Source organism: Zea mays, chromosome 6, assembly GCF_902167145.1.
Source record: "Zea mays cultivar B73 chromosome 6, Zm-B73-REFERENCE-NAM-5.0, whole genome shotgun sequence".
Classification (NCBI taxonomy): Eukaryota; Viridiplantae; Streptophyta; class Magnoliopsida; order Poales; family Poaceae; genus Zea; species Zea mays.
The window spans coordinates 33567074-33589049 of NC_050101.1; positions in this window are offsets into that span (position 1 = coordinate 33567074).

Here is a 21976-nt window from a genome sequence, read left to right on the forward strand (position 1 = left end):
CCGGGTTTTGGACCCCTAAAATCCGGGTGTGACAGAAGTGGTATCAGAGGAATGTTGACTGTAGGACGAAACCTAGATAGAACTGGACAACCATTATCTACTTACCTCTGCTACTCTGATTCTTTTTCTAAACTTTTCTTAACCATTTCTCATCTAATTCCGCTTACTCTGATTATTCTTACCTTTTCATTCTAAAGACAAATGTGGATTTCACACTTTGAAGTCCTGTGCCTAAAAGTGACCTTTAGGAATAGGAGACCTACTCTTAGGAAAAAAAAAACAAAAACTATTTTTTTTTGTATCTATATGCTTGAAATGCTTGTTCTTATGATACTTGTTTGATTTGGATCTTTGATTGAGTGTGATGAGTTGTGGAGTAATGTCCACAATTACATCTGCATATACAAAAAAAATGTTTATAAAAAATAACTAGATAAACTAGATTATTCCCCTAAAAAAAATCTAGTATTCCGTATCTATCTCATCTTATCAAATTCTATCTTACCTTTGGACATTCACCTCATACAACTAGTTACCCTAGTCTTGACATAAAATATCTGGTCAAGCCCTACCAAAGAATCTTCAGTACATAACCAACTATCAGCTTATTCATTCTGCCTACCAAATGATTCCCTTGCAAAACTATCTTACGGTATGCTTCTAACCTAGATGGTCAATACCAGGAGGGGTGGCGGAATTGATTTACCTCCTAATCGACACACTCGGCGGATATATAGACAACCCCAGCCACAGCCAGCAGAGATGAATCCTCCTAATCCTCCACCAGGCGGAGTTGACCCACTGATTGCAGCTCAAATGAGGATGATGCAGCAAATGGCTGACACTATGGCAGATATGCGCGCCCAAATGCAGCAAGAACGCCAGGAAATGCGCCAGGAAAGAGAGGATGCACGTCGGGAGATGCACCAAGAGCGGGAAGAGATATGCCAGGAGAGAAGGGTGCAACAACAACTTCAACAACAGCAGCAACAGCAACAGGTGCCATTGCCTCCACCTCTACCACCAGTTCCACCCCGAGATAAGCATCGGGAATTCATGAGCCACAAACCACCAACCTTCTCCAACTCCACGGATCCACTACAAGCTGATGACTGGCTAAAGTCTATAGAGAAGATGCTCAACATAGCTCAGTGCTCGGACCGAGAGAAAGTACTCTACGCATCAGGTCGTCTCGCTGGTCCTGCTGCAGATTGGTGGGATGCGTACTGCGCTGCTCATGCTGCTGTCGATACAATTACCTGGGCAGAATTCTCCACACAATTCAGGAATTACCATATTCCTGCTGGACTCATGAAGATTAAGAGAAAGGAGTTTCTCCCCCTCAAGCAAGGAAGTATGTCCGTGAGTGAATATAGGGACAAATTCATCCAGTTATCTCGATATGCTCCTAGAGATGTTGAGGATGATGAGCAAAAGCAGGAGCTTTTTCTGGACGGTTTGATTGGACCCTTGCAATATCAACTGGTATCGCACACATTCCCATCCTTCCAAAGGCTACTTGACAAAGCTATTGCCGTAGAAAACAAGAGGAGTATATTTGGAGAGAAAAGAAAGGCTGCTAACCAAGGGCAGGCTGGAAGTAGTTCCCGTCCTCGCTATACTACTACTCCAAGTACACCAGCTAGTGGCAGTTCTGGACAACAAACTCAACAGGCACCAACTGCTCCTCCAAAAGCAAGCACCCCCGCAGGACCTGTTGCTCCCAACACATTCACCAACAGGGCATGCTTCAAATGTGGACAACCGGGACACTACGCCAACTACTGTCCCAACAGGGCTGCCTACACTACACCAGCTCCAATGAAACAAGGTCAGGCCTCGGCAGGAAAGAGTCAGCCCCTATCTGTCAACCGAGGACAAGCCTATCATGCAGAAGTAGAAGCTGAACCAGGTGAACTGGAAATTCAAGAAGAAGAGCCAGTGGAAGAGGAAATAGTCGGTGAAGAGGTCAATGAACAACAAGAATAGAGATAAACATAAACATAGATATATATTTTACTATTTGTAAGGCCTAAATATTAGTTTAGCTAGTAGTAGTATTTTACTCTTTTAGTAATAATAATAAGGTCTGTTGACCCTATGTGTTGCTAATGAGTTATGCATCATGCTCAGATTTCTTTGTTTGTGCATATGTTCTAAGATAATATGAGTATATACCCTCTCCTTACAAATCTCGAGGACGAGATTTCTGTTAAGGGGGGTAGGATTTGTAAACACCCACTTTGTAAATTGCTAGAAATAATACCAATAGAGAAACAATTTCTCTTTGTGTGAGTTTGACCTTCATGCATCATCATATGTGAACACCATGTCCAAGAACAATTAATAAAAAGATATGCTACTAAATCATTGCATCATGCTGAATATTTTATTTTTTTTTGTGTGCATTTTATGACAAGAAAATATTAAAGACCAAAAAGGGAATTTAGAACCTAAAAGAAATTCTTGAATCTAGAAAAGAGAAGGAAATAAATATTGTAAGGATAAAAGTATGTAAATGAAAATATATTATTCCAACATTAGAGTGTGAATTTGTATAATGGACTCAAAAGTGAAAATCATATTCAAATTCAATTTGATTCAAATAATTATAAAAGAAAACAGAAAATAAAACATAAAAGAAGAAAAAGTAATGGGAGTTTACCTGGGCTCCATACCCCATTTTCGGCCCACCAGGGAATTGACCCGCGCGGCCCATCTGGCCGGACTCCCACGCGCCTGCGCATCTCTCTGTTACACAGACGTGCGGGCCCCGTTGATCAGTCGCTGGATGCCAGGAAAGGGGCGCGCGCGACTCACTGTGTGGTGGGCCCCGCATGCCAGGATCGCCTCCTTCCTCGCGCTGGTGTGCACTGCTGGAATCGCACGGACTCTGCGCAACGAAATCCGCGGGCGCCGGGGCGTTGAGCCACCTCCGCCGTTCTCGCGCCCTCGGTAAACCGCCCAACAACCTCCGCCGCTCACGTGGATTTGGCACGGGCAGTCCACCAAACCACCGCGGATCTCGCGGCGTGCTCCGACTCGGAATTTGGTTGCCGTCGGGGTAACAACCAGGCGGAGCTCGCGGCGAATTATCCGGCGATGGCTTGCGCTCCTCAACGGTCTTCACCCATCTATAAAACCGTGGCGTGGGTTTCCCCTCCCCCTCATCTCATCCACCGGTGCCCACATCAGTGTGTAAACCTCGTAGCCGCCATCGCCGCAAGCTCGAAGGAACCCCAGCTACGCCTGCGCCCCGTCCTTGGGTTGTGGTCGATTAGTGTCGCCTGGACCGAGGAGAGCCTTACGACCTTCAACTCCTCGCCGCTGCTCCGGATTGGAACGATCTCCTTGCCGCAGCTGCGACAACGCCTGTGAATCGCCGCCATTCGTCGTGGCCTGCTCGTCACATCGACCTCCGCCCGCGGTATGTGCCCCATTCGAGTTCGCCATCCTTCCCTCTAGGTCTAGCACCAGTCAATTTTGAGTTTGTGGCGTTCGGGCGTCGGATTGCGTGTCCGCCGGTGGTGCTCCGCCGTTGGGGGGGAGCGGTGCCGGCGTCGTCTGGCTGGGTTGGGGAGGATAGCGCCATCACCGTCGATCTGTTCGCGGACAGATAGGATCGCGTCGGGCTGAAATGAAGTCCTGGCCGTCGGATTTGATTGAACGGCGGTGATTGACTTGGGTGAACTGTTACGGCCGGGGTGGCTGTAACCGTGGATCGTCGATCAAAGGGTTGAGAGCGTTCGTGGATTCGGGATCGATCTGACCGTTAGATCGGGATCCGATGATTCCCGTGGTGTACCGATTAGCTTTATGGGAAGACATATCCGGGTCGTGGGATCTGATTTAGATGGCTAGATTTGGCCAATACCCCTTCGTTGTGCCACTCTTGCGTAAGAGCCCCTCCGTTTTTACATTATCAACCCGCAGTCCAGTGTATAGAAGCCTGAGTCTGGGGAATCTTTCAAGTTAGCCCCTGATCTTTTTGGTATTTGGTGCGCAGTCCAGAAGATAGTGAAAATAGAAAATTAATTATAGAAATTGGTTTTTAATACAAAAATAAATCCAGACACTTATTTAAATCATAACTAATTCATTTTAGCTTATTTTTGACTCATTCCAGTTTCCATAATTTTGTTTTAATATTATTTGTCACCTAGTATCTTTGTTTAGCCATGAAACTTGAATTAAATTTATTCACTTGATTATTTCTATACTAAGCACTTAATAACTTCGAAAATTCATAACTTACTAATCGTAGCTCCGAATTTAGTGGTTCTTGTTTCTACGATCTCGTATCGGCGCGTAGATTATTATCACGCAGTTTATTCTTATGTTTGGTGTGATGTTAATTTTGCCCATACCATGTTTGTTTGTATTGCTACGACTAGCGCAAGGTTTCGAGGATCTGAAGAATCACCCTGGTAACTGGAATCTCAAGTGCCAGGCAAGTTGTGCCCTTGATCACTTCTTTTACCCACTCATGTTCTAATTAATCATAATGATCTGCATAGGTTAATTTTGATGGGACCCAATAGGTCACCCTAGTTTGTTTATCCTGAATACCTTGTTTACCCCTGAATTACTTGGGTAGTTCTGCTACTGCTTTATATGGTTTTGGGTTAATATTTCATTATATCTATGTTCCAGTTATGTTGTTATTTCATTTATGTTCATGACAAGATCATTAAATGTTAATTGGAACATAGAGCTTAACTTGAGAAACACGTGCCACCACAAGGGTTTATGGACGCCCTTGGCTGACTAATTAGGAAAGCTAGTGGAAGACTACCTTACCCGAAAGGGGCAAGGGCAGTAGGGGAGTGGTCAGTGTAAGGAGGCCCTCGGGAGGATTTTGCTGCGATGGCGGTCCTGCAAGGGATTCCTGCATTGGAGCTTCCCATAAACTGTAGCGGGTTTTCTGAAGCTAGTGGAACTTTGTAAAGGCCTCGTAGTGTTACCCTGCCTCGCCTCCTCGGTAGAGGTGTATGGGAAGTCGCGATCCCTTGGCAGATGGGTAACATGACTTGTGGGTAAAGGGTACCACCTCTGCAGAGTGTAAAACTGGTATACTAGCCGAGCTCGCGGTCATGAGCAGCTCAGGACTCTCTCATGATTAAATTATGGAACTTAAACTCAATTTGTCATATGCATTGCATCGCAGGTGATGTTGTTACTTTTGTTCTACTACTTAATTGGGCTGGTATTTACTTATACTTAGTAATTGCTAATAAAATTTTGACCAACTTTAAAAGCAATGCTCAGCTCTAACCATCCTCTTTGGTAAGCCTTACACTTCACGTGAGCTCCCACCTTTGGCGAGTTCATGCACATTATTCCCCACAACTTGTTGAGCGATGAACATATGTGAGCTCACTCTTGCTGTCTCACACCCCCCCACAGGTCAAGAACAGGTACCGCAGGATGAGGCGCTTGGAGGATGCTGCGATGTGTTCGTGAGAGGTCTAGGTCGTCGTCTCCCAGTCAACTTTGGGTTGCTGGATCGTTGTCTCCTTATAATGTAATTACTTATTTATTTTGTATAGAACTCCTGTTAAATAGTAAAGATGTGACATTCGATCCTGTGCCATGATTCATCATATGTGTGAGACTTGGTCCCAGCACACCTGGTGATTATGTTTACGCCCGGGTTTTGGACCCCTAAAATCCGGGTGTGACAGTACCTTCATCATCACAGTACATATTAATGAAAGAAGAAGCATATGAAACATAGAAGTTAACATGAATAATTATACAACATCTTTAATATATCTTTATTAAATCATCATAAATGAATATGAACAATATTCAATTACATTAGTACCTTCGGCTTGACAGAAGGCAAAAGTCCAAGCGTGATGCACGAATGAATACAAGTCAGCGTGAACAGTACGGGGGTACTGTTCATCTATTTATAGGCACATGGCTTAGCCTGTATAAAATTACATTCATGCCCTTCACGTTTACAATTGACTTAAGGACAATCTATCGAGGACTAAATAGCCTTTTCCTCTTTAAGTCGGTTCCTATTTCTGCTACTGAGCCGAAACTTCCTTGCGCATAGCTTCGGAATTGATTCGACCTTCGTCCCGATCATGCTTTCCACATTGTGGACAGCTTCGTTCCATGTCCGAAGGTTCATGTACATATATTTCACTTGGAAAACATTGTTAATCATGTTTTTGAGGACCTTCGGAAGATGAAGGCCCCAACAGTAGCCCCTAACAGTATTAATTTGTTATAATAACGTATTTATACTGCGACGTGAACGAAGGCCTTAAGCCGAAGGTCTGAAAAAACACCTTCTCTTTGCTAGAATAGCAACAGTCAATGACAGCGGGGCCCTTCAAATTGCATCGCACTGGGCGTATAAATATGAACCCACACCGACAGCATTTGGCACACCACTTCTGCCATTTGTGTTATTGTGTCAAATTTTTAGCTCTTGTTCACTAGGTTTTGCCTGATTCTCGAGGTTTTCAAGCTTTGGTTTAAAGACGCGTTTTCACCATGTCTGGGGAAAAGATGACTGAGGAAAAAAAGATGACTGTGGAGACGAAGCTAATTGAGGAGACGAAGTTGTTTGAAGAAAAGAAAGCTGTAGATCCTTTTATCGCCAGGTTTATTGAGTCTATGACAAAAAAAGCACAGAGAAGATTACTAAAGAGATACTGGAAGGTTTGTCTGAAGATACTGATGACAGTGATAGTTATGATGTGGAAAGTGGGGATGAAGATTCCGAATATCGGCCCTGGCGACCAAGCCATGCTGTCTTCGGAAAATCGACTATCAGAGTCATCTTGACAACATGAGAGGAAGGTACTTTCATGACATGTCTATCATGAGAGTTGGCGGAGACAACATCGTCCCTGCCCTTGAGGAAAATGAAGTTGTTATCTACCGAAGCTTTTTTAAGGTTGGTCTTCGGTTCCCTTTGAGCAAGTTTGTGGTTGAAGTGCTGAAAATATACCAGATCTTCCTTCATCAGATCACCCCGAAGCTATAATGAGGATGTGGATTTTTGTCTGGGCTATAAGGAGTCAAGGGCTAGAGCCAAGCCCAAAGTGCTTCTGTAGTATGCACGAGCTTTTATATGAGACGAAGGCTACTCGCAAAGAACAGTACCACAACAACTTCGTTTGTTATGGATTTATTGCTCGCCCCAACGCAAGCCACCCGGTGCCAACATTCCGGAAGAGATGGCCCAGAGCCTAGATGGAGGAGTGGTTTTATGTTAAAAATTATTTAAAGGCAAGGGAAGACATCAAAGAAATCATCCAGCGCCCCATCTGGTCTCGCTTCGGCCTCCGAAGGCCGAAGGTGGAAACTGATGACGCTGTTGAAGCATGTTAGAGGGCTTTTAGCACTGTTTGTGCCTTCATTGGCACAAGGGATTTGATTCAAGAGCATATATCCTTCAAGGTATGGCCACTTGTGGAAAGCTGGGATATGCCGAAGGATACCACCACCGATTCTAGTGATGGTGGTCTGGTCCGACTGAAGTATACCTTGAGATTTAGGGAGAAGTTTGATGATCCAAACGACGACTGGCTAAAGTGTATTGAAGCTACCAGTGATGAGCTACTTGGAGCTTACTCCAAGGCCGAAGATAATGCTTTGTCCGCAGCCTTCGGAGGTTGGGGGAAGAAAAGACTGAACAGGGTGTTTGATGCGATTGGCTTCATATACCCCGATTATCGCTTCCCTCTGCGAGGGCAAGGAAAAAAGAGGAAGGCTGCCGCTTCGGCCACCACAGTTGTGCCAAAGAGCAAAAAGGTGAAGGTTCTGACCCACCGGTCGCGTTATATTGAACCGACCGTGGTACCTGAATTTGTCGAAAGAGCCTCTTTAATTGCTGAAGCAAGACAAGCTGCTTCAATTACACAGAGCGTTGAAGAACCAACTGTAATGCCGAAGACGCATACAGTCGAGCCAGTCGAAGATAAGGTTGATAAGGCTGAAGAGCCAAAGGTTGAAGAAATAATGAAAATGCCAGAAATTCTGAGCCCTCCAATGGAGGCAAAACTGCCTAAGGTGCAAAAGGCTTCTGTCGCAACTCCCAAGAGGAGGAGAATGGCCAACGTGCTGGATGCTGTGCTGGAGACTATAAAGGCCTTGAGCCCTGCTCCTACAAAGAAAATTGCTGAAGTTGCCAAAGCGCAAGCCGAAGCCGAAACTAGGCAAGCAAAAGCCGAGGCTACGAAAGCTCAGGCTAAAGCCGAAGCTAGGCCTTCAGCGCCCGCCACGGCGAAGCCTACCACACTTGAGGAAAAAACAGCAGGGCAGATTGCACCTGAAAAGATCGAGACCCCTGCTCCTGAAGCTCCGATCGAAAATGTTGACTACATCATTCGACATGCTTTGGGGAAAAAATGTCCGAAGAAGTAATTCTGGAAGCCAGACACTATGCGCGAAAGTTGAAATATCCGAAGGAAGCTTTAGTGTTTAACGACACTAACGATGACGACTTCTTATACTGTCTCCCGGACAACAAAGAAATATATGTTTGCCGGGAGATAGATAAGAGCATGGGATTCCCGAAGCTAGAAGATGGCCTTTCGATTTTGTCGAAGGATGATCTTGCTGACAGCCTAGCATACAGCAATATAAAGGTATAGAAGTTAACTTTGAATTTGAGAATGAAGTATTTTATTTGTCATGCTCAATTCTTTCCTCCTCTTTGCAGGGCTTAATTCTTAGTAATGCCCTTAGGGCGCAGAAGAATATTGAAGACGAAGGCTATACAATGGCTCTTAATAACATTCGTTCAGAGGTGATTGAATTGAGAAACGAAGGTCTGGAAAAAGACAAAATCTTAATTTCATTGGTGAACAAAGTAATGGAAGACGAAGCTAATTTCAAAGCTCAGGCTGATGCCCAGAAAACTGAAATTGAAGACCTTCGGAGACAACTGGCCGAAGCTAAGGAAAACTATGCACTCGCACAGGCTAATCAAGAAATCAATGAATATTGGAAAAATTATCTAGAGAAAAATGTTAAAGAACTTCGCGAATCCAAGGAAAGGTGCTTCAAGAAATCCTTTGATTGCGTGAAAAAATTAAAAGCTAGCTTCGCCAAAGTGGGTGCCTACTCTGCTGAGGAAAACTTCATACGAGGCGACCCCGAAGGCGTCGTTGAATGGATCAATGGAGAAGCCAAAACCTTCAAAGAAATTTTGAGTGATCGTGGGGATGTTTGCGTGTTTTTCGGTGCACGAGGAATTTCAGCCATCTTGGAGAAGGCCGGATGCGATCACATTAAAACCATAGCCCAGTCCGAAACTGCCTTCTCCGTGGATGATACGAAGGATCCTTCAGCTGAAGCAACCTTGATGTGCAGGAAATTTTACAATGATGTTTGGGTGAATGGTGGCCGAGAGATGGCTCATGAAATTATAAAGAAGAGTGAAAAAGACACCCATGACGCCCGATCAGAAGCAAGACAAGCTGAAGAAGATGGAGAACGCGAAAGGCGTATAGGTATTATTTTTTGGTTTTTTAGCTTCGATACTTATTTTGCAGCTTCGAACTAATCAATTTTACCTACTTCAGCTGAACTATCTCCACCGCCAGAACCGTACGATCCCCTGGCTAATCCGGAAACAAAGGAAGCGCTGGACATTATAAACATGGCGGACTCCATTATTGATGAAGTTGTCGACAAACTTTTAAACGAAGTTGCGGAAAAAGTTCTCAGAGAAGAATAGACTCCAAAATATTTTGAAATGCTCGATGTATGAGACAATGGAATGAACATTAAGCTTTTATTGTAACAAGACTATGTAATATTTGATGTATATAACTTTAAATCGAATATGTAAATTATTGTAATTTATTTCTTGTGATGCATGAAACCTGCATACATACCATTTTTGAGCCTTCAGTGAAAAAACACCTTCCCTTCTTTTCATGCTTCGTAAAGAAAGAGATCCCGTCATGTGACAAGGCTGATAAATCTGTATTTCCCGAAGCTTACTTCGTGCCTTAGCACATTTTCATTTTGACAAAGCATGTGCCGAAGATTGGCTTCGTATTCGATTCTTGTGTCGTTGATGCAATATGATGTATGATGTAATGTTATACGAAGACACACACCCACACGCCCACACTGGAACACACAAGCTCTGCATCCCCTTAGGAACGACTTTTGAGCTTCTTCCCCTTCTATTTCGGTGATATAAGTTCTGCATCCCCTTAGGAACGTCTTTTGAACTTCTTCGCCTTCTATTTCGGCGGTATAAGTTCTGCATCCCCTTAGGAACGACTTTTGAACTTCTTCGCCTCCTATTTCGGCGGTATTTGGCTCTGCATTCCCTTTGGAATGACTTTTGAGCAGAAAACTTACGCTGCACTCCCTTAGGAATGACTTTTTGTAGCTTTAGAATTTTAGCTCAGCATTCCCTTTGGAACAACTTTTGAGCACAAAACTTACGCTGCGCTCACTTAGGAACGACTTTTGTAGCTTCGTTTATGTTGACTCTACATTCCCTTAGGAAAGACTTTTGAGCTTCGTTTATGTTGACTTTGCATCCCCTTAGGAACGACTTTTGAGCTTCGTAAATCTATGAAGAAGATATATTTCATTCTGATAGAAGCAAAATCATTACAAGAAACTAAAACTAAGTTTTCATTGCTTGTTCCTTATTCAAAAAACAAAATAGTCTATAATATAAAAGTATTTAAGAAGCAGGATATTGCTTAGTATATGTGCTTTAATTCTGGTACAGTACTATTGACTGTACGAGCTTCGGACTCCTCCCTGAAGTCACGTTGTTGTTGGGAGTGCTGGCGCCCTTCTGGCTGCTGGCTTCAGGAATAAGTAGGTTGCAGTGGTGGTGGCGGAGGGAGCTGAGGCCAAGAAGCTTGTGAATGGTTTGCCGAAGCAACAGAAGCTGCAGGTTTGTTGCCCACATATTCTGGTATGTAAGGACAGTGGCATGAAGTAGTGTGTAAAACTTGCTTTAGCTGATTCTGCCGAGCTTCTGCTTCAGCAATCTCCTTTTGCTTCAGAATAGTGATTTGGCACGTTCTTGTAGTGTGGCCCTTGTCCTCACCACAGAATAAGCAATAGATTTTCCTAGGCTGGTCCCCATATCTTCCTCCGAAGCCCCTGCCGCCTCTGCCCCTTGGGGCTGGTGGCCTGAAGGAGCTTTGCTGGTGTCCCAAAGACTGTGATGTGTGCTGTGGCCTCTGAAGCTGGCTTCCTTTGTCATCATTCTAACTGGAGCTGTGGATTGATCTGACATGCCTAGGGTGGATTCTCCCTCCGAAGCCCCTAGTCATCTTAGAAAATCTATAAGCTTCCTCCCTTCTTTGTCGGAAGTCATTATCAGCCCGGATGTACTCATCCATTTTCTGAAGCAGCTTCTCTAGAGTCTGGGGTGTTTCCTGGCGAAGTATTGGGCCATAGGTCCTGGCCGAAGAGGCGAAGACCCTTGATCATGGCCTCAATGACGATTTCATTGGGCAGTGTGGGCGCTTGTGCTCTCAGTCGCAAGAACCTTTGGACATACGCCTGAAGGTATTCCTCATGGTCTTATGTGCACTGGAACAAGGCCTGAGTTGTGACTGGCTTCGTCTGAAAGCCTTGAAAACTAGTAACCAGCATGTCTTTGAGCTTCTGCCATGACGTGATTGTCCCTGGCCGGAGAGAAGACTACCATGTCTGGGCCACGTTTCGGACTGCCATGACGAAGCATGTCTTTGAGGATATTGTTGCCTCATAGCTCATCAAGAATTGCTTTGGGTCCGAGTGCCCATCGTACATGGGTAGCTGAGGTGGCTTGTAGGATTGTGGCCATGGGATAACCTGCAATTCTACTGCCAGGGGAGAAGCATCATCAAAAGTAAAGGTACCATGATTAAAATCATCATACCATTCATCTTCGTTGAACGAGCCCTCTTGACGAAGCTCCCTATGTTGGGGCCTTCGGTCATGATCATCTTGAGTAAGATGACACACTTCCTCAGTAGCTTCATCGATCTTCTTCTGAAGGTCGGCCAGGTGAGCCATCTTTTCCTTTTTCCTTTGCACCTGCTGGTGAATGATTTCTAGGTCCCTGATCTCCTGGTCCAACTCCTCCTCCTGAAGTGTTGGACTGGTGGCCTTTCTCTTTTGGCTTCTAGCCTCTCGGAGAGAGAGAGAGAGTCTCTTGGTTTGTGTCGAGTGGCTGGAGTGCAGCCCCTGGCGCTGTTATCTTCTTCGGCGGCATGACGAAGGTTGATGCTTTGCCGAAGATTGTGGAAGTGAGTACACCGGAGGTGGGCGCCAATGTTGGGGACTTGTTCTCAAATGCTATGAGTTAAGAACAAGGAAACACAAAATGTTAATGATTAAAGCCCTTCGTCCTCCAAAGCATTATCTCCCTTAGGATATAATGATATTCAGATGAAGGTCGTGAAGGACGTACCTTCATCATCACAGTACATATTAATGAAAGAAGAAGCATATGAAACATAGAAGGCAACATGAATAATTATACAACATCTTTAATATATCTTTATTAAATCATCATAAATGAATATGAACAATATTCAATTACATTAGTACCTTTGGCTTGACAGAAGGCAAAAGTCCAAGCGTGACGCACGAATGAATACAAGTCAGCGTGAACAGTACGGGGGTACTGTTCATCTATTTATGGGCACAGGGCTCAGCCTGTATAAAATTACATTCATGCCCTTCACATTTACAATTGACTTAAGGACAATCTATCGAGGACTAAATAGCCTTTTCCTCTTTAAGTCGGTTCCTTTTTCTGCTACTGAGCCGAAGCTTCCTTGCGCATAGCTTTGGAATTGATTCGACCTTCGTCCCGATCATGTTTTCCACATTGTGGACAGCTTCGTTCTATGTCCTAAGGTTCCTGTACATATATTTCACTTGGAAAACATTGTTAATCATGTTTTTGAGGACCTTCGGAAGACGAAGGCCCCCAACAGTAGGGATGAAAGCGGTAATCCGAACTGTTAAAACAAATTTAATATTTTAAAATAGATATGCATAAAATTTAATGTTGATCTTTTCTTATGTTATCAAGCACATTAGTACAAATATGAATAAAATATTACACAAATTGTTTTATGTATTATTTGCTCCCTACAACACGAAACGTTGAAAAAATTACCGAATTTATTTCCGAATCCATACCGAAGTTTATATCTATTATTTGAGAAAATATAGGATGAATTTGAGGTTTACCTTTTATGAATTTTTACAAGCTAGATGTTAAAAACAAGAATACAAATTTGTATTGTAGATTATATATCCTATTTATTCGCAATCAAAGAAAAACGACTAAAAATTTGATTACCGAATAAATACTGTTTCCGACTGTTTTCATCCCTACCCAACAGTACAATAGTGGAGCGGCTGGCAACGGCGCGGCTCATGCATCGCCGCCACCTCGAGCTCCGGCGCCAGTCAAGGCTCAATCATCAAGACGCCGTACGCCGTATTTTCATGTGCGCCTGCAGAGTTATCTCGAAGCGTTGCCGTCAACGCGTCGCTGTGGGCTCCTCGGCTTCAACGACTACACATGAGGTTGTCTCCGCGCCCGTGAATGTGGAGCCGGTAGCGCCAGTCATCATCCTCTCTGACGATGAAGATAGGGTGATCGATTGGATAACACTGATGGACGACGACGACGAGTAGAAATTACAGTATATGTTCTAATCTTAGTATGATGGATGACATACTATATCTAAGAACTTAGTATGATGGACTGCATATTATGTAAGAACTTAGTGTGATTATATATATTGTGTTCTAATCTTCTGTTCCAATCTTTGTGTTCAAATTTGTTGAATCTTTGTTGCAATTATTTATATATATAGCTCAATGAGTTCTGTAAACAATGACCAAGGGTTAACGCCTGACCACATGAACAAGGGTGTTTCTCAAGAACATTCAAGTGATGAAGGATATGAAATGCCTACCAACCCTTGTCCTAGCATAGATAGGGCCGCTCGGCGTCATTTGCAACGTGACCCTAATTATGATCCACAAGAGTGTGAGGTAAAGTACACATCTTTAGTTTCGTGTGTGTATACCTAATTAGTTGATATCACATTGTCTATTACACATGCATGTTTTGCATTTCATTACATGAATATAGGTCTTGTCTTAATATCATGCGATACTTGATGAAGTCGTGGCACAATACCAAGACGCACTAGGGCTGAACCAAGACGAAGACGCACCGATACCGACCGATACAACCACCGAGAGGTCAAGGAAAAGGAAGCAGAGCGACCGGAAAAGAGGTGATAGAGGACTGAACAAGTTTCCTGACAAAACATATAAAATCTTAGATGTGAGCCCGAAAGGCACTACAACACTTATGACCTTCTATGACAAATAGTCAATGACAATAAAGTATTTCGTCATTGGATCTCTTTATTTATGATGATTTTTAGAAGATGTCTCAATATAGTGATGAAAATTTAACCTCCGTCATTAAAACCATTATAACATACTCTAGCATATTGTTTGTGACAATTTTCTATGACAATATAGAAATAGTCATAAGAATAAATTGTCATATCCTTGTCAACTAATAATTGTGATAATATTAAATGACAATGCACATATGTCATGGACATGATGTGAGTTTTTTTTTAAAAATACTATTATCCATGTTACCACGCGTGACCCACCATTATGGGTAGGTCTCATTACCACTTAAACTTTTATGTTTGACATATTGTCACACATGGCAATGTGGTTACCAACAATATTTTTCATAATAAATAAATAAAATCTCAAATAAAAAAGCTACAATATGAATAGTTCGAAACTATGATCTAAGGATTGGCTAAAGCCTTTACTCCACTAGGATTTTGACATATTTATTGCTAAAAAGATATCTTATTTATCTTATACCTATAGGTTTGTCATTGGGATAAAATTTTTCTATTGAAAGGAATATGTGAGAGCACCTAGAGGGGGGGGGTGAATAGGTGATCCTATAAAAACTTAAACTTATAGCCACAAAACTTGGTTAAGTGTTAGCACAATGGAATTAAGTGGCTAAGGACCGAGCTCTTGTGAAACACAATGGTCACAAAGAAAATAAGCACAAGAGACACGATGATTTATCCCGTGGTTCGGCCAAGTATAACACTTGCCTACTCCACGTTGTGGCATCCCAATGGATGAGGGTTGCAATCAACCCCTTTCAAGTGATCCTATGATCCACTTGAATACCACGGTTGTTTTCTTTCTTATACTCTTTCCCGTTTGCGAGGAATCTCCATAACTTGGAGTCTCTCGCCCTTACAACAAAGATCAAAGTGAAAGCACTAGAGTAAGGGAGGGAAGCAACACACACAAATCCGCAGCAATACGCACACACACAGCAAAGACTTTAGCTCGAATGAATCGCAACAAGTTCACCACTAGAACGGAGCTCAAATCACTAAGAAAATCAATCAAGTGCGCGGAGACAAAGTGTGGAAGGTTTAGAATGCTCAAAGTATGCTTGGGTGTCTCCTCCATGCGCCTAGGGGTCTCTTTTATAGCCCCAAGGCAGCTAGGAGCCGTTGGAGGCATTCTTGGAAGGCAATACTTGCCTTCTGTCGGGTGGCGCACCGGACAGTCCGGTGCACCACCGGACATCCACTGTTCATGGTCCGGTGCAGATCTCTTTCCATTCCTGGCGCAGCCGATCGTTGGATCTTTGGGCTGGTTGGCGCACCGGATAGTCCGGTGCCCCCAGCCGACCGTTGGTTGGGGCCACGCGTCGCGCGCGGATTTGGCGGCCGACCGTTGCGCTGGTGGCCGTTGGCTCACCGGACAGTCCAGTGCACCACCAGACAGTCCGGTGAATTATAGTCGTACGCCGTCGACGAATTCCCGAGAGTGGCCAGTTCGCCAGAGCCCAGCCTGGCGCACCGGACACTGTCCGGTGTGCCAGACTGCGCTGAGTCTTGGCTGCTCGAGCCAAGTCTTTTCCTTTTTCTGTTTTCTCTGATTCTAGCACTTAGACAAATATATTAGTACACAAAAACCAAAGTACTAAGTCTAGAATCATACCTTTTTGTTGATTTGCACTTCATTCATCATTTGGCACATAATTACTCACTCAATATGTGTTGAGCACTTAATCACCAAAATATACTAGAAATGGCCCAAGGGCACATTTCCCTTTAAATCTCCCCCTTTTTGGTGATTTATGCCAACACATCAAAAAGCAACAACTAGAAGTGCAACATTAATGCAAATGAGAACATGAATTGTTTTTTATTCAAATTTGGCATATTTGGATCATTCTTTGCCACCACTTGGTTTGTTCTTGCAAATCAAATTCAATTTCCTATCTCTAAGTCAAACACACTTGTTTAGGCATAAAGAGAGGTATTCCAAGAGAAATTGATCAAAGATTAAAAAACTCCCCCTTTTTCCCATAATCAAACATTCTCCTCACAAGAGACCAACTTTTGACAACACGAGACAATAAGAGTATTTTGACAAATCAAAAGTTTAACTCTACTATTTTCAAAATTCTCAAGTGGTAGCTGATCCATTTTCCTTCTTTGGCCTTCATTTCTCCCCCTTTGGCATCAAGCACCAAAACGGGATCATTTTTGGCCCTTTAACCCCATTGTCTCACCAAAATTGTCAACTAAGAGCAAAAGGCAATATGAGTATGGAGATGAACTTGGAGTAAATTACCCTCTCATCGGAGTGCAGTGGAAGTCTTGCATGGTCCAAGTTCACTTTTCCCTTTCAATCCACCTTTGAGACTAAATTAAGTAAACTCAAGCATACGATTAGTCTCAAAGGATCAAGTTGTAGCACATCTCCCCCCTAAATATGTGCATCACTCACACATGGACTTTTGAGGTCCGGGGATTGCTTGCACAACTTGAGCACCATGAATAAACAACAAAATGCATAAAGGAACCTGATCAAGGACATAACACACATATATGCTATAGATCAATCCAAGTTATGCGAATCTAAGACATTTAGCTCACTACGCAGCTTACAAAAGGTCTTCTCATCTAAAGGCTTGGTAAAGATATCGGCTAGCTGGTTCTCGGTGCTAACATAAAACACTTCGATATCTCCCTTTTGCTGGTGGTCTCTCAAAAAGTGATGCCGGATGTCTATGTGCTTAGTGCGGCTATGTTCAACAGGATTATCCGCCATGCGAATTGCACTCTCATTGTCACATAGGAGTGGGACTTTGCTCAGATTGTAGCCAAAGTCCTAGAGGGTTTTCCTCATCCAAAGTAGTTGCGCGCAACACTGTCATACGGCAACGTACTCGGCCTCAGCGGTGGATAGGGCAACGGAGGTTTGTTTCTTAGAACTCCAAGACACCAGGGACCTTCCTAGGAATTAGCACGTCCCTGATGTACTCTTCCTATCAACCTTGCATCCAGCATAATTGGAGTCTAAGTATCCAATCAAGTCAAAGGTTGACCCCTTTGGATACCAGATCCTGAAGCAAGGCGTAGGAACTAAATATCTAAGAATTCGCTTAACGGCCACTAGGTGGCACTCCCTTGGATCGGATTGAAATCTAGCACACATGCATATGCTAAGCATGATATCCGGTCTACTAGCACATAAGTAAAGCAAGGAACCTATCATAGACCGGTATGCCTTTTGATCAACGGACTTACCTCCTTTGTTGAGGTCGACGTGTCCGTCAGTTCCCATTGGTGTCTTTGCGGGCTTGGCGTCCTTCATCCCAAACCGCTTGATCAAGTCTTGCGTGTACTTCATTTGGGAGATGAAGGTGCCGTCCTTGAGTTTCTTCACTTGGAACCCAAGGAAGTAGTTTAACTCGCCCATCATCAACATCTCGAATTTCTGTGTCATCACCCTGCTAAACTCTTCACAAGACTTTTGGTTAGTAGAACCAAATATTATGTCATCGACATAAATTTGGCATACAAATAGATCACCATCACAAGTCTTAGTGAAAAGAGTTGGATCGGCTTTCCCAACCTTGAAAGCATTAGCAATTAGAAAATCTCTAAGGCATTCATACCATGCTCTTGGGGCTTTCTTAAGTCCATAGAGCACCTTAGAGAGCTTACACACGTGGTTGGGGTACCGTTCATCCTCAAAGCCAGGGGGTTGCTCCACGTACACCTCCTCCTTGATTGGCCCGTTGAGGAAAGTGCTCTTCACATCCATTTGGAACAACCTGAAGGAATGGTGAGCGGCATAGGCTAACAAAATGCGAATAGACTCTAGCCTAGCCACAGGAGCAAAAGTCTCCTCAAAGTCCAAACCTGCGACTTGGGCATAACCTTTTGCCACAAGTTGAGCCTTGTTCCTTGTCACCACTCCGTGCTCGTCCTATTTGTTGCGGAACACCCACTTGGTTCCCACAACGTTTTGCTTGGGACATGGCACCAGGGTCCAAACTTCATTTCGCTTGAAGTTGTTGAGCTCTTCCTGCATGGCCAACACCCAGTCCGAATCTAGCAAGGCCTCTTCTACCCTGAAAGGCTCAATAGAAGAGACAAACGAGTAATGCTCACAAAAATTAGCTAATCTAGAGTGAGTAGTTACTCCCTTGCTTATATCACCCAAAATCTGGTCGGCGGGATGATTCCTTTGAATCGTCGCTCGGACTTGAGTTGGAGGGGCCTATGGTACTTCTTCCTCCATAACATGATCATCTTGTGCTCCCCCTTGATCACACGCCTCTTCTTGATGAACCTGTTCATCATTTTGAGTTGGGGAATGCACCATCGTTGAGGAAGAAGGTTGATCTTGCTCTTGGTGTTCCTGTGGTTGCACATCTCCAATAGCCATGGTGCGAATTGCGTCCGTTGGAACGTCATCTTCATCTACATCATTAAGATCAACTTGCTCTCTTGGAGAGCCATTAGTTTCATCAAATACAACGTCGCTAGAGACTTCAACCAAACCCGATGATTTGTTGAAGACTCTAAACGCCTTTGTATTTGAGTCATAACCTAACAAAAACCCTTCTACAGCTTTGGGAGCAAATTTGGAATTCCTACCTTTCTTAACTAGAATGTAACATTTACTCCCAAATACATGAAAATATGAAACATTGGGTTTGTTACTGGTTAGAAGTTCGTACGACGTCTTCTTGAGGAGGCGATGAAGGTAGACCCGGTTTATGGCGTGGCAAGCCGTGTTTACGGCTTCCGACCAAAATCGTTCGGGCGTCTTGAATTCACCAAGCATCGTCCTCACCATGTCTATAAGCGTCCTGTTCTTTTTCTCTACCACACTGTTTTGCTGTGGTGTGTAGGGAGCGGAGAACTCGAGCTTGATTCCTTCCTCCTCAAGGTACTCCTCCACTTGAAGATTCTTGAACTCGGACCCGTTGTCGCTCCTTATCTTTTTCACCTTGAGCTCAAATTCGTTTTGAGCTCTCCTTAGGAAGCGCTTTAGGGTCCCTTGGGTTTCTGTTTTATCCTGCAAAAAGAATACTCAAGTGAAGCGGGAAAAATCATCAATAATAACAAGACCATACTTACTTCCCCCGATGCTGAGGTAGGCGACGGGTCCGAAGAGGTCCATGTGAAGTAGCTCCAAAGGTCTTGATGTGGTCATCACATTCTTGCTATGAGGAGAACTTCCCACCTGTTTACCTGCTTGACAGGCTGCACAAGGTCTATCTTTTTCAAAAGTTACATTGGTTAGACCTAACACATGTTCTCCGTTTAGAAGTTTATGAAGGTTCTTCATCCCAACATGTGCTAGACGGCGATGCCACAGCCAGCCCATGCTAGTCTTAGCGATTAAGCATGCATCTAGAACAGCATCCTCCTTCGAAAAATCAACTAAATAGAGTTTGCCATCTAGTACATCCTTAAAAGCTAATGAACCATCACTCCTTCTAAAGACAGACACATCTACATTAGTAAATAAGCAATTGTAACCCATATTACATAGTTGACTAACGGACAACAAGTTATACCCGAGCGATTCAACTAAGAACACATTAGATATGGAATGCTCGGAAGAAATAGCTATTTTTCCTAGACCTTTAACCTTGCCTTGGTTCCCATCTTCAAAGATGATCGAATCTTGGGAATCTTTGCTCTTGACATAGGAAGTGAACATCTTCTTCTCCCCTGTCATGTGGTTTGTGCATCCGCTATCGATAATCCAGCTTGAGCCCCCGGATGCATAAACCTGCAAGGCAAATTAGGCTTGGGTCTTAGGTACCCAACTCTTGTTGGGTCCTACAAGGTTAGTTACAATATCCTTTGGGACCCAAATGCAAGTCTTGTCTCCCTTGCATTTGGCCCCCAACTTCGTAGCAACCACTTTCTTATTTTTATGTGAAAGAACAAATTTAGTGTTGCAGGCATGAAAAATAGTAGCAGATTCATTAGGTATTCTCTTAGGTACATGATGAATAACATTTCCCTTCCTAGGCCTACTTCTATCATGCACAAAAGTAGAACTTGAAGCAATCATAGCATGTGAGTCAAAAACATTATAACTCCTATGAAAATTTCTAGAATATTTTCTATCATCTTACATGAAAGCATGATTCTTTTGACTACTACTAGCCATTGGGGCCTTCCCTTTCTCCTTGTTGGAAATGGGAGCCCTTTGACTTGTTAAGTTCTTGGCTTCCCTTCGAAAGCCAAGCCCATCCTTAATTGAGGGGTGTCTACCAATAGTGTAGGCATCCCTTGCAAATTTTAGTTTATCAAAGTCATTTTTGCAAGTCTTAAGTTGGACATTAAGACTTGCCACTTCATCATTTAATTTTGAAATGGAAGTAAGGTGCTCAACACATGCATCAATATTGAAATCCTTACATCTATCACAAATCACAACGTGCTCTACACAAGGACTAGATTTACTAACTACTTCTAGCTTAGCATTTAAATCATCATTCAAAATCTTCAAGCTAGAAATAGATTCATTGCAGATAGATAACTCAGAAGATAGTAATTCATTCCTTTTAATCTCTAAGGCAAGAGACTTTTGAACACTAACAAATTTGTCATGTTCCTCATACAAAATGTCCTCTTGCCTCTCTAGCAGTCTATCTTTTTCATTCAATGCATCAATCAACTCATTAATCTTTTCTACTTTAGCTCTATCTAACCCTTTGAACAAGCTAGTGTAATCTACTTCATCATCACTAGAGTCCTCATCACTAGAAGTAGAGTACTTAGGAGTTTCTCGAGCGTTTACCTTCTTCTCCTTTGCCATTAGGCAAGTGTGGCGCTCGTTGGGGAAGAGCGACGACTTGTTGAAGGCTGAGGCGGCGAGTCCTTCGTCGTTGGAGTCAGACAAAGAACAATCCGAGTCCCACTCTTTGCCAAGGTGCGCCTCGCCCTTTGCCTTCCTATAGCTCTTTTGCTTTTCTTTCTTCCCGCCCTTGTTCCTGGTCACTAGAGTTATCGGGTCAATTTGCTATAAAATGACCACTCTTACCACACTTGAAGCAGGAGCGCTTTCCCTTTTCCTTGTTCTTGTTTGAGTACTCCTTGCGTCCTTTCAATGTGGTCTTGAAGCGCTTGATAAAGAGGGCCATTTCGTCCTCGTTTAGCCCGGCCGCTTCAACTTGCGCCACCTTGCTAGGTAGCACCTCCCGGCTGTTTGTTGCTTTGAGAGCAATGGTTTGAGGCTCGTAGATGGGCATTGGGCCATTCAATGCCTCATCAACGTATCTTGCTTCCTTGATCATCATACGCCCGCTTACAAACTTTCCGAGTATTTCCTCGGGCGTCATATTTGTGTACCTAGGATTCTCACGAATTGAGTTCACAAGATGAGGATCAAGAACAGTGAAGGACCTGAGCATAAGTCGGACGACGTCGTGGTCCATCCATCTCGTGCTTCCATAGCTCCTGATTTTGATGACCAGGGTCTTGAGCCTGTTATACGTTTGCGTTGGCTCCTCTCCCCTGATCATTGTGAACCTTCCCAGTTCGCCTTCCACCAACTCCATCTTGGTGATCATGGTGGCGTCGTTCCCCTCATGAGAAATCTTGAGGGTGTCCCA